Consider the following 13711-nt stretch of genomic DNA (forward strand, 5'->3'; position numbering starts at 1 on the left):
CGTGGGTGTTTAGTCGAGGTGTACCGAGCCGATTGGCGGCTAATTTCGTATGCAAAACCAATTTCCTTTTCTCGTCTCGTTACCGCCATATGCAAGCGCAGATGAAAGCTAGCGGTCGGTACTACACATCGTTGGTCGTCTCGTTAATGTTGGCGGCGCGATACTAATTTACCTCTAACTCAATAAGCACTCGCGGTCGGTCGCGATGACGGGGGAATTGCCGCTGGGTGCGGGACACGAGCAACAGGTGGTGCAAGTGCAACGGGTGCAGTCATTGCACTTGCCATGCGAGATCTCACAGCTAATGTGACTCGTATGAATCGTTTGTTCCAGCTTGGTCGCAACGGTCCATGTGCTCACGGCTAGACGGCGCACGGCTCCGGTTTCGCGCCAACCGAGGTTAGCTGAGATCCAGCACCGCTTCACCAAGTTCCCCTGCTTCACCAAGGGAACTCCTGGGGAGTAGAAATTGTGGTGAGCATGCGTACCGCGATCGGGTTGTAATCTGTTCGTCGCAGTTGCGAGATGCTGCTCTGGTCGCGGCCAGCGTCGGTTCAGTGTCGTGACAGCAGTCCTACCGGGTGGAGGCTATCACCAACCGTAGCTTGCAAGCCGCCGTGCCATCCGTGCGTGCTCGAAAACCGTTACAAGACCTACGCGCTCGAATTCCGAATGATCGAAGGAATTCCGTAACCGTACCGAGGATACCGTAGTTCGGTGGGGTTTAATTTGCGTTGATTAAAGCGATTCGGAGGTTCGTCTTTCGATCACGTTTCGAATTAGCAACTGCCGTTCGGCGGATCAATCATGTGCGTGAAAGAAGTAAAATTTTCAACAACGGGTGAAAACTGTGTTCTGCTCTATGCGGTCGGGTACATTCGAGAGTGTGTGCATTGTGCTTGTTGCTACGATTGCTGCGTTTGAGCATTGTACGCCTGTGTTTTGCAAAACTAATAGCCATCCAAAACGGTCAGGACCACACGTTGGATGTAGTCGTCATTGGTACGGATGTTTGTGCGTTTCTATGTGTGTGCGTGTGTGAGTGTATGTGTACGGGTCCTCGCGCCATGTCAACCAGTGCACTTGCAGTACATAATGGCATTGTCCTTGATAATTACGTGTGTGGCGACACTGAATTACAGTAGACAGATGAGAGCTGTTTGCTTGTCCAGTAGCGAGTTGTTGAGTTTTTGCTAAGTGCATTAAATACAAACAACGTGTCGGTTCGATTATCGAAACACACGAACACACACACATTTTAAGAAGTTTGAGAGGTAAGTGTCATTTGTAACACTTTTTTATAACATTTTTTCAACAGTTTCAGGGTTGATTAAATCATGAAAAAACTGTTTCGATAGACAATCCAAACACTTCCAGGGAATATCCTGCCCTTACCAATCAGTACATTTCGCTACAGAGCAGTGAGTCAGTAAGCATTACGTTTCTAATAACGCACCCAATGTTCATATTTACCTAAGAGGATAAAAGGGATACATTGCCAATTTGATAGAATCATGTACTCGATGAAGCACAAAATACAGCACGGACCCACGCTCCATTTTCGAACTTCCGCCAAACGCTTCGAGGCCAAAGTTTGAAGCTTTGGAAAATCGGAAAATGGAAAACTTTTATTCCAGTTTGCTTCACTTTCTTCCCCAAAAGAAGAGGAGTGGGGGGTGGTGGTCTCCACAGAAGCACAACTCACTGCAACGCTCGTGCTCGGTTTGTGGGGGACTCGGGGTGACGGTTATCGGTTGATTTGATTACTGTACAAACAACAGTCGCGTACATCTAGGATAAGTATGCTGCTGCGCCACTTACATTCAAATTGAAATTGAATGGTTCGCAACCGGGATCAAAATATATCTATCATTTGCCATTAGCCATAATTCAATTTTTGTGAGCTATTGGTCGCGGTGCGTACCCGCGTGGCCGTATCGAGTCGAGTAATGTAATTAGCGGAGTAAGAGATACTATCTCGGGGGTTTCGGGTCCGAGGTTGTAACAGGGGTGGTGTAATGCTCGAGTACGGTTCCGGAGTGTCCTGCCGCCATTTTGCTGTCCGTTGCTTTTCCTGTTTGAAGCATTAGCTGTCACGAGAAAAGAAAGGGTACGGAAAGCGCTGTTTCGGTGTTTCATTTTATTGCACAATGCTCGTGTCATCAGGTACCTTGCTGGCGCCCTAGCCAGGAGGAGGCTGAGCCCTTCATTAAACTTGGCCCAGTGCCAGCCGTGACGCGAGCGTATGTAAAGCTGAAATCAAATGTCACACACAGAAAATGTCATGCAGAAGGATCTTACCCGAAAAGTGAACGTATTATGAGTTTCTAGGTGTAGGTCCATACCGCTTTATACCGTAAGTGAAAAACTGGAGTCACTCCGATGTAAGGTATTACATTTCCTTTGAAAGTGTGCGGAGAATACCGTGCATCAAGAGTTAACATAACAAAGTGGAAGACTGGTTCTGTTTTTCAAATTTTGTCGCTCCATCATTTCCTTAAAGCTACAACAAGGGTGTTAAAAATCAATTATCCACTCGATTTGTGTACCTCTGGGTGTTTGCAATTTTAGAGAACGGCAGATAAAACCTCACGACCATTATCATAATTATCATTCCTATGCTTTGCTGGCTGGGCCAACAATTTATCTCTTTCACTAACGCCTCACTGAGATTTGACCATGATTCCGTGCCATGAGCCATGTGTGTGTGGAAACGGACCGACACACGCAGCACAAAGTTTTCGAGGCCCAGGCCCGGATGCATGTGCTTGTCCAGTGTACCAACGCCAGCATCCGAACGCCAAACATGCCTTACAATCATAAATGAATACGCAACGCAGGAATGCTCAGCCGGAGTACGTACCGTAGGCGCACTGATTCGCATTGAAACCGAACTAAACGAATTAACCGTCTTGGGGCTTGCGAATCGCAGCAATACAATTTCGGCAGGGCATTGTGTGTCGTTGCCAGTTGCCCGGTGTCTCAAATGTACCGAAATGGTGGGGCTATTCATAAAGTTTATCAAATTGAAAAATCGAATTAAACTGTTCGGCTGCTCCAACGGCGGCAGCATCTGCAACTGTTGACCAACGTGTTGACGGCTGATTGTTGTTGTTGTTGCTGTGACGCTGCCAGAAGAATAAAGGCTAAATGTAACATTAGCCGGTCGAGGGATGGCTGGCTGGCTGGCTGGCTGGCTGGCTCGCACAGCCGTTTCCATACAGATGGTGCTTGTTAATAAAAATGACAATCAGTTGAGAAGATCGCTCCCGGGAATCCGCTCCGGCCCTCGCGGGAGGTTATTTTCAGAGATGGTCCGCGATTTTTGCTGATTAGAGGAAAAGCCTTTGTTTGCTGGCGACCGTGATCGGTTGATATGAATGAAACTACTGCTGGCGACTGGCTTTTGGGAGCTGGTAAATAATTTACATTGACTCGAAACGTGCCCAGCGATGGTGAATGAACCGAGTTCGTGGAATTGTGTCGAAGTACAGGTGAATTGCGATCTGTGGTGCGTGTGTCCGCGGTGTCACTTTCAAGTGTAATCGCAAACGACGATTTAACGACGAAGTTTTCACTAAACAAAGGTTGAGTGGTTGAAAGTTAATTAAAGTACATTTACAATACATTGCAAATACAACCAGTAGCGTTCTTTCCCTCTACACTTTACCGCTACCAGCTGTAACGATTGAGAAGAAAACGGAGTAGAAAGCTCTGAAATGAGTTATCTTCGGCAGCTTTATCTGGCCGGAAGTAGATGCTTTGTTGTATCTCCGGTGCAATTTATCCCGATGGGTCTGTTAATGAGACGCTACGCTGAAGAGACGTGCACGATGTTAATTGGATTGAATTAAGTATGAGCAATCATTCTTTTGCTTTCGAAACTGTTGAACTGCAAGTAGCGAATGCGGCCAGGGCCTGGAAGTTCAGGAATGAAACGAAATAAGAACGGCCGAGCCGATGTTCCCTATCGATTGCCGAGTGATGTTTGATTTTGATGCACCTTTTTAACAATGTTCTTCGTTCTAGCTGTTCCGGTTCAAAGTTGTTCGTTTTTGCTGTGCTTTTGGAAAGATTTTTTTTTGTAATGGGAAAGCATAACAGAGTGCAAATTTGTGACAGTATTAATTTGTATCTGAAAAGTTAAATTTGAATATCAGTTTATGTTACAATGCCGTCGTCTGGTACGTCCACCCAGACCCAGTATGCCACACAGACTTCCAGCTCGCCTAGAGAAATGAGTGACAGTAGCTTTAGCAACGGCTTTTAAGCTAATATTACTTATCAAGCGAATGAAATTCGCTCTATTTTTGGTTATTTTCCGATTGATGTTTCATTCGATTTATTTAAACCATAGATGAGCGAAGTACATTCTGTATTGGAGCTATTGTAAGTAGCAAAGCTCAGAGGATGGTCTTGCGAATCATTTTGATTTTTGATTAACAAACGACGTTTCCAAATACGTCACAAAAAATGTGTATAAAATTGTTGAAGTTGACATATTCTATTCCGTAAATCCTACGACGATCCCTAAATTGTATTATATATTGTTGTTTTTAACATTTACGTTGGAAAAATATGTCGGATAACGCTGTTTGTTATCCTAATGTTGAAACGCGTTTAGGCGGATTTCGATTTGTAGGGATTGAAGAATTCTTTAAAAAAATTGAATTGGGAATAAACCTAAAAGCCCTTACGCTACAGAATATCCCAAGGACTACACGCTTTCCCATAATTTGTTTTTCGCAACACAGTGTCCCAATGATTTAAACAACAATTGTTGCCTGATTGTTCGTTTGAAGTTAAGTTATAAGTAGAAATGTTCTGCTTAATAAAATAATTGTGCAATAAGTAAAGGAGCAAACATAATTTTGCCATCTTCTCTAGTTGTTTTGTTAATAATAACACATGTTTCGAAAAATATCGATATAAGCTCAAAACTAATTTAGCATCGGTCAACCATTAAAAACCCTAGTGACGGTAGGAAAACCGTAACAGGGAATTCGGCAAAACAACCCTGTGAGATACCCTTTATCGATATGTACTTTTATGTTGATGAACTAACGGTTAAGACAGTTAAACAGAGCCCGTAACTGAAATGAAACTGTAGTAAATTACACGAATTCAAAGCATGAAAAAGAATCCTTGCAGTATGATCAATTGTACTTCACCACATGCCCGGTTGGAAACGGTGTCCTTCATGATCGTATTATGGTCCCGTCTAGCCGCGAGATTCATTTATGATTCATTATGATCGATATCGCAATCGCATACTCCGGAATGTATCGTAATGTAATCCAAACACATGTCAACAGCTTTTTTTTCACAAGGATCATCTTATTTTGACAGTTTTAAATCCACTTCCACAAGGCAACGAACGAATGTGTTCATACAGCACGGTACGCCTTGGCCACATTCAAATAGGACAGCTCGCACTCGCGAAGAATCAGGCACTGCTCAACCAATACCCAGCGGGAGCCAGTCGGATGAGTACGTGACGCGAAACTTGCACAAAAAGACCGACCATAAACCGAGTCCCATCGGAGATACCTCACAACACTCAGCCACCTTCCGATATAATATATCAGTCGTTCGGATACGAAATGGATAAATTGATCACTGCTACTGCTCACTTTGCTTTATCAACACGTACTCGCGTGCAACTCCTTCGGGAGGGCGTCGTTCACCGGTAACAGGGAAACGAACCGTAAGGAGGGAGCAGTTTTTGTGTGTGTGTGTACCAAGTCCAAGAAAAAGTGGCCAGAAATAAGAGTCTCGAGTCGCGTTCGGGAAACGGAAGTACGTGAATGCTCATATACTTACTCCATTTCAAACGAATGCTTCCGGCCCCGTTGCAGGGATTTGTGTTGCTGCGATTGTGTTGCGGGAAGCGGGATCGGTTACAACCACCGGGCAACCAGTGGCCATCCATCATGGTACGCCGGGCGCGCGCGCGCGACCTTCGTTCCGTCCGAGGAAGGTAAAAAAGTTCGAAATTGAAAAACTTACCAGATTCCACTTCTGGCGGAAATGGGACTTTCTGAATGGCTGACGATTTGGCTCTAGCCGCTTGCCCGTAGGAAGGAGTCGAACGCTTTTCGCTGGATGACGTGACGGCTGTGGTGAGGTGCAAATCACTCCGTCCAGAAAGCCCAACTGCAGTAGCGTGGCCAACGCAAAACGTGATTCCTGGTGCAGTGCGAAGAAAATCTCGTTCCACGTTGGTTGCAATTGTCGTTGGGTAAAATGCTTCTGGCGAAGATCGGAGGCGGGACACAAAACGGAAATTGATTGAGCTGGAAAATGTGCAGACGGGGACAATATTTCTTCCCGATGGCTTTTTGACACCTACATCAATTTCATGGTTGGTGAGAATGGGAGCCGGGCGGTGTTGAACTGTGGTACTGTGCTTAGCGGTTTAAAGTAGTGATAATGGGATGATAAAGTTTTGCCGCAGGACTAGCAATGCGAACTTTATTTATCACGTTTTTGGCAAATGTTTTTGCCATGTAGTCCAAAGGCAATCGAGTATTGTTCGAGGACATGTGCTAATCAAATATTTTTTCGAGTGTCCTTGCTACATTTCGGACCTCTCTTTGTGCTTCAAAACAGGATTCGATTAAAGCTATCGCTCGCTCGAAAAGGAACAAACTTTCGCCTAAACCCACCCATGCTAAGAATGCGGCGAACGGATGCGGTGATAAACCACAACATGATAAGGCTGATAGCTTGCGACCGTATCCTTCCTTGAATAAATCAACCGAAACGAATTATCCGAGGTAGGCTGGTTGGAATTCCGATGATCAAAGCAAATTACATATTACAGTTGAGGCCTAAACCATTTGGCCTCAGTGGGTGAGAGGGCTGTGTAGTACACTGAGTGAAATAAGAAAAACACCACCATGTTTTTTGGCAAATATTTTTTTTTACATTTACTTATCGATTCTTGTTCTTTTTCTTCAGTTAATAATACTACAACAAACTATTAAAAACCTTATTGAGTCAATATGCTGAAATGCTCGAGAACCGTTTACATTTTAGTCGAAAAGTTCATGGAAAAAGGGTACGAAAAACAAAAAAAAAAGTACCACTTTAATGTTTGCTCAACGAATATATTTTTGAGGTGAATTCAAAAACTTTAAAGTAAATTACATTTTTAAGATGTTAAAAGTGAGTGGACGATCAATTATCTCAGAACTCTAAGGGGCCAATATATCTTTTTTCTAGAGTATGCAGCCCGATCAGTTCGCAGTATCCACGAGTGCGATGTTATACTTTGTAAAAGCTGTCCGATCATTTGCTAGCATCATAAATGCGCTGTTGTAATTTGCAATACGGTGTTGCAATAGTGAAAGATCCGTAGAACGTTTGAACTCTTCATTAAAAATTCATTATCTTGTTTTTTTTTCCGCAAACCATGCCTTAGTCAGTTCATACCTAAGAATCCCGTCATTTTCTTACTGCTAAATGATGTATGAGCAGTGGCGGTCCCAACCTAGGACCGGAAGGACCGGAAGCAGTGGCTGCTCGAGCCACGTCGGTGAAGGGGACTTTGTCGGCACGGGGAATCCTGTGGTTTCCCTCAAATATTACATTATCAAGGGCCTCAACTGCCATTCCGCTTAGGGGCCTTCAAATGTTTTGACCCACCACTGCTGACAAGACTCGCCATGGTCGAATAAGATTATTTCCAACACTTAGACATTTAGACACCCTCCGACTGCAGTCTCGTTCAGCTTTGCTTGGAACCAAAAAGCTCCCCAAATTATCGGTTTATCAGCATCAATATTCCAACTCGTATCAGAATCAGGTTCTTCTTCATGCAGATCATCATTAAAAAACAAATCCACATATTTACATTTTTTTGATTCATAAAGAACAGCCTGGCCGTATTGCTCACATATTTACATTCATCCGTCGAGAGAATATATTTTTCCGCAACATTGAACCGATTCAAGTTATGACGCTCGGTAAAGTTGGGTTGATCAAGACTCCGATGCCACTCTGATGGGTGTGGTTGCTTGTCTTGTGGTTACATGCCATTGCAATTTTACAAGAGTGAATTATTCTATACTCTTATGGGACACTAATTTTCTACAAGTAACCACTTTCGCTGCTCTAAAATACAGCTTCTCCTCTCACGTATCACTATGACGGCCGCAAGTATTGAATTTTTTCAAGAACTGTGTGTCTCTGGCATGCGATTGGAAGATATTTAGACCGACTTCTGTAGTGAGTAATGGTTTGTGCAGACTAGTGATTGATTCCACGGATCGAGTCGAGTTCGTTCCTATACGAATCGAGTTCGACCCGTGGGTGCAACAAGTTCGGGTCGACCCGTGGGTGCAACGAATCTGGCGGGTCTTTCCAAACCTACTAATTGAACTCGCGACTGGTTTGCTGCACCTACGGGTCGACTCGGAATAGTTGCACCCATGGGTCGACCCCAACTCGCCGGAACTAGGAATACGAGCCGAACGATTCCGGGTCGCTTACGGATAGCTGCGACCCGGTAGGTTCGAGTCGACCAAGAACTCGAGCTCGAGTCAAGAACAAAAGGTGGTGCTGCTATGCTTATTTCGCTCAGTGTACAAAACAAACTGAGCAGCAAAAAGGGATGTACTACTTGTTGCCAACATAAAGCTACTCGTGGAAAATGTTAACTCCCTACGTGCTCAGCCATATAAAAAGGCTTGTTGAAACTTTTCACAGTACAGAAAATGAAACATTTTCCATTTTTATTTAAGTTCTCAACGTGCCCCAAGGCGCCCTTCATATAAAATTAATCAACATTCCATTGCACCAGTAGCACCTTTCGGTTTCGGTCGGTACCGAATGATTCCTGCGCCAGTTCTTGCTGGTTAAGCTCGATATGCATGAAACCAAAAAAAAAAAAAAAGCGCAAATGCACAACAACAGCAGAAAAAGAAAAATGCAGCAGCAAACATTGTCAGACGAGAATTTTAATAAACAAGATCACAAATGTTCATCCCGAGGGAATTCAAAACATCGTCCAACGTTCTGGATGGTACGAGGACGAGATTCAACGCTCGGCATGGTTCAGCTGGAAGTATTCGCGTGGACTTGATGAGGATTTATAATTGCGCTATTGTAGCGAAAGCAAACTTCGTTTATATATTAATTCATTGAATAGACTGAGCGACCGGTTGAGAAAATCAGACCTCTTCAGCCTGTTTAACCAAGGCGTATCTTATCGGTAGCGTGCCTAGCCGTAATCAGTGGCTGTTGTATGCTTTAACGGATATTATTAAACACGATTTAACACAGGTAATTTAGCATAGCTTTTTTCAATTCAAGCCTAGCAGTCCAAAAGTGCCTGAGTGTTGGTTGAAAATCTAAAAAAATAGCACTCAATTTAACCTCAACCTCAACTCCAGCGAAGCGTCCGTGCACGAACGCCATAAACCAATGCTCAACGGTGCGTAGCGCTAAAAACGACTTAGTTCAGTCAACCTTTCCAAGCGTCCTGTTTCCAAGCGTGTGGCGCTCAGCATGTCAGAACATTTGATGCTGGCTCCCGGGCCCCCTTTGACGCCACTGCCACGTCGAGTGTAAAACATTCCAACCCCAAACCGGTACGTGACGAACACTAATTTGCGATCCGGCCGTCGCTCGTGGAGGGGCCTCGGTTCAAATCAAATTGTGTATTGTGTCATCGATTTCCGTTGGCGCGAGCCGTTATCATTCGCACCACCAAAGGCACGCCGGAACAGCCCTTTTTCCCCGGGTCAATCATAAATCAACCGGCCACCGGTAACGCATGCCGATTCTTCGAGCTAGCAAAATTAGTACGCACCGGGATGGTTCGCCACCGGATCAGGTTTTTGGATGTTTTTCGGTGTTGTAAATCAATTCCATAATTTATTAGCCCCTTCTCCCACGCCTTGACAGGAGGCATCCCCACAGCAGCGATCGGAATGGGGCGAACTCTCGGATATAGTGCCCGTCATCGTTGGGGAAACCAACGATCGGCAGCACATCAGCCCCCACACCAGTGTAATCTGATATGATTGTTTTATTTTCCCTCTTATCACCCCACCAAGCGCGGCATCACATCAGGACATCAGTGGGCGAGTAATTTTTGCCTGACGGATGCCCAAGAAGCATAATGACATATGGACGCATCGATCAGTAGCCGCATATCAAGAAAGCAGGAGCGTGGATGGGTCATCTCTCATCATCGTGGTGATTTTTTTCTTTCTCTCGTCTCCATCCGACACTAAACAAAGCTACTCTCCACGCTAGCGAAGCGCTAGCTTGATCGGGTTACACACTGCGTCATTGCATGACTAATACGAATGGGTTGGATTCTGCACAAGGGCGGCCGGGTTTAATGTCACGCCTGTCAAGGTTAGTAGAATGGAGCAAGATAAATTAAACACAAAAAAAAGCTATTCTGCCCCGGGGAATCAGGCGCACGGTGCAAAGTTGCAAGGACCCAAATTTGGCACCATTAGGAACAAAGAGTGTAATCGCAGCGTAATGGCAAGTTGCACCATCCGCGGGTCAACCGGTGGGCTCGGGAATGGCTGAAGAAGCGAGAGAACGTCAGTTGAGTAGGAAGCATTTAAAAACGGACGACAAAAGCCAACAGAAATGGTTGAAAAATGGACGGTAATGGATTCTTTTGAATAGTGTGCATCTCCCGTTGACCGGCCGGATCTGTTGGCGGTTTCTAGCAGTCGTCGTATTTTGGTGCCGCTGGAAAACCCAATGCAGAACAATACGGCTGCGGTTAGAATTCATGCAACGTAGCGTAATGGTTGCATTAAACAGCGTTTTATTATAACTCAGTTCGTGTACGATATCAGTGTTAGTAATTCTATTTATAGGGGAATTTTTGTAAAGCTCCGGGAAAGCCCTGCTACAATCTACACTTCTTTTGATGCATCTTGCACATAATCTGTTTCCCGCTTCTCTGTGGCGTCCTCTTGAGAAAGACATATCACTGTTATAACGTATGTAGCAAAGCTTTCATCTCTCGCCCAAGCACGAGAAGCACGGGAAGCTCGTAAGAATGATGATGATGATGGTGATGACGCTTAGATTGCCATTCTCTGCCGCCCAGCACACATCACACAAGCCCATGGGCATGGGAAAAACTTTGGTGATTATAATTTGCGTACTGTGCGTTATATATCGGCCCAGGGCTTTAGCAAGGAACTACAAAACGTACGTACCATTTTTGTACCACATCGTGCTCGGGGATGGTGGCCTTTAAGATGCAGGGCAACCGATCGTAATAACAATTCAAATTAAAACTTAAGCACCACTTTGAGACGAACATCAAGCGTCCACCTTTAGCGGTGCCGGGACGCAGCTCGCAGGGGGCTCGGTTGATAATTTGAAAATATTATTATTTTTACCCTACGCTCATCTACGGCTCTTGCTAGACCCTCTGAACTTCTCAGCTTCTGAGTGCTTCGTCCACTAGATATCTTTCGATGCCGGCATAGGTCGCGATGAGATGTGCAAAACGTTAATTGAACCGGTAGGAAAAAGTTCGCTCTGTCCGGCTGGTTTGCTCTGAGAGCATCACTATTAATTTCTAGCCGCCTCAGGCGAACGGCAATCATCACCGGTTCGGTGGCCATTTTATTTGCCTGTTCTAGTAGTCATCTTCGCTGGCTGGGTAAGGGTTATTATAGTTTTAGCAAAGCTTTTTTTCCATAGTTGGAAGTCGGATTTGGATATCAAACTGCCTTATGATAGGAAAATATATGTAGCTTATATAGTTTTTTAGCTGAATAGTTCAACTCGGAGCGGCTGCAGTTGATTAATTTAGGCTTAGAAAAGCAATTTTTAATTAACTAAAACTCCGCATGTGCAACGCCCATCCACAACGGGGTAGGGTTTTATTACATCCACGGCACCGGCAAACTCTTCTCGCAACACATCGCATCTCCAACGCAGCGGCAGCACTGGCTCAGCACTGGCTCGTAAATATATTGCACATCCTCCTGGTCGTCTCGGTCGGTACGGTCTGTTTGTTTCGTGCAGTTTACCGAAAACAAAGTTTTACCTTAGGCACCGAAATTAGCGTCAAATTACCCATGCGAACGGGAGCCGCATTCCGGCCGGTCAGCTCTCGGCACATGCTCATATCTGCATATCTGGGGCGGGTGTTGGCTTGGGTTGGCCATCATAAAAACGAACGAATCTCGCTGATTGCTTTGTTTACCGAGCAACATTACCGCGGCACTAATAAAGTTAAGCGGAAGCCGCAGCTACTTTCGGCCGTGCAATGGCGCTTTGGCCTTTTTGTCTTTTTTCGTTCTAGCGGTTCTAGCGAACGGTGTCAGTGTTTTCGACATACAACACGACATTACAGGCGAGTCACCTTACATGTGCTTCGTGGCGGTACTGGGCTTGGCGAGCGGAGTGCACAAATAATACCAATCTGGAGGACAAATAAATATTACACCTCTTGCTTCTTATGATATGTCTGATATGTGTAGGTAGTGGTGATGCTATGCTTGAAACAATTATTATATGATTTGATTAGCATTACTGTGAAAAGGAGGAAGTCTCCACAAAACCACAAAAAAACGAAGACTTCGAAGAATCCTAAAACCTTTACTTTAATGACGATAGACGAAACATTCAGCAATGCTCGAGATGTGTTTTAGTGTTTAATCTAAATCTTCTTTAAAGTCTGTCAATCAGAACAAGGACTGATAAGCGTTTCTGAAGAGACTGTTCGAATATGCTAGCCATTTTAAGGATTACCAGACACTTGTTGCGAAAGAAAGATCTTCTTTACTGGCTTATCGATCTCTTAAGGTTATGCGTCATGTCGTCACTTCTGAATTACTAAACCTATTGATACCACGTAGTTGGATAGTCTATCCTCACTATCGCAGGAACGATCCGGATGGGACTTGAATTGAAGTTGGTCCTCTAAGTCCCTAATACGAGAAGCTACGGATCCACATGCATAGAGAAGGTATGATAGGTCGAAACAACAAGTGAGTATTATGCAGGCTGCAGTTGACTGGTTAGCTTTTAGCTTAAGTGACCCTTAACCGATACCTTGACTCTATGACTTGATTAGTAAGTACGTGAGTCTTTAAGTCGCTTCGATAGAGATATTGAGCTATGGCAGATGGGCATTGCTTCAAAATGCCATTGTCACGAGCACCTATTAACGGAGATTGCGAACATTTCGTTCAGAATTCAACTTAGCGGCTGACGGAGGATGTGCCAAGAATTATCGAATGGCACTCTGAAATAGTTTCTGAAGAAATATTGGCTAGCTTTTAGTTATACAATTTCAGTAATACAAACAGTTTCCTGAAAAAAAATAACAAAAGTACTCCGGTAATACGTTTTGACAAAACATTCGTTGAAATTCACGTTCGATGATTGACGAGATATTCGTACGCTCCGCTGTCTCAAACCCAATGATAATCGAGTACTTTCACATACTGCATGAAATAGGTTCTAGTTGCAAAAACATGGAATCCGTTCATGATTTTGCCTCTTTACAGGTTCTGCAGTTCTCGCTTTATAGTAGATACCTCTTTGAAAGAGGGAATAAAGTCTATCTCCGTGTATATTCTTCGCCGGGCTGCAATTCCTAGCATTTTTGTGGAAAGTTATGGCCGGATCCTTCTCAGAGCAGGGCATTGGTTGTGGCGTATATAACATCCAATGTTTTACGCCTTATTGATCATAAGTGCTTGTCTTG

General features: G+C 44.4%; 1 protein-coding gene across 6 annotated transcripts in view; it reads left to right on the top strand.

The window, feature by feature from the left end:
* The first annotated feature begins 527 nt into the window (after positions 1-527).
* LOC118512346 (tachykinin-like peptides receptor 86C) overlaps positions 528-13711 on the top strand; it is a 70711-nt gene continuing 57527 nt past the window's right edge. For 2 of the 6 annotated variants that reach the window (XM_036056637.1, XM_036056639.1), the window contains exon 1: positions 531-1274. The gene's annotated coding sequence lies outside the window, so the exon portion shown is untranslated. Of the gene's footprint in view, positions 1275-10064; positions 10372-13711 lie in introns of all 6 variants that reach the window. The other 4 variants (XM_036056634.1, XM_036056640.1, XM_036056633.1 and 1 more) reach the window with 4 other exon arrangements.

The sequence above is a fragment of the Anopheles stephensi genome, chromosome 3 (genome assembly GCF_013141755.1).
Source record: "Anopheles stephensi strain Indian chromosome 3, UCI_ANSTEP_V1.0, whole genome shotgun sequence".
In the NCBI taxonomy this organism is placed as follows: Eukaryota; Metazoa; Arthropoda; class Insecta; order Diptera; family Culicidae; genus Anopheles; species Anopheles stephensi.